Below are 374 nucleotides of genomic sequence, written 5' to 3'. Positions count from 1 at the left end.
TTCCACTCACGAGGTTATAGTAGAAGACACTTGCCCAAGGTGTCACATAGTGAGACTGAAGCCGGAACCATGTGATTGGGAAGCAAGCGTCTTACCACACAACCACGCCTGCATATGGGTGCGTATATATATATAGGTATTTAGTTATTTGAATTACATACGTAAACCAGCAACGGTTCAAATAAAAATAAATGCATTAATTTTTGACATCATGCGAATTTAAGAATTTTCGAGAGAGCGTGAAATAATTCCTATTCGGAACGGAGAATCTCAAAGCAGGCAAAACTATAAACAATAGTTTGTAGATATTAGGTAAAAAAAAAAAATATGAATTTTTTCTTATTCAGAATCTAGAGTTTCGGTTTTCAGTAATC

The sequence above is a fragment of the Octopus bimaculoides genome, chromosome 3 (assembly GCF_001194135.2).
Source record: "Octopus bimaculoides isolate UCB-OBI-ISO-001 chromosome 3, ASM119413v2, whole genome shotgun sequence".
NCBI classification, from domain to species: Eukaryota; Metazoa; Mollusca; class Cephalopoda; order Octopoda; family Octopodidae; genus Octopus; species Octopus bimaculoides.
The sequence above is the reverse complement of the archived record's forward strand: the minus strand, read 5'-3'. Positions refer to the sequence as shown.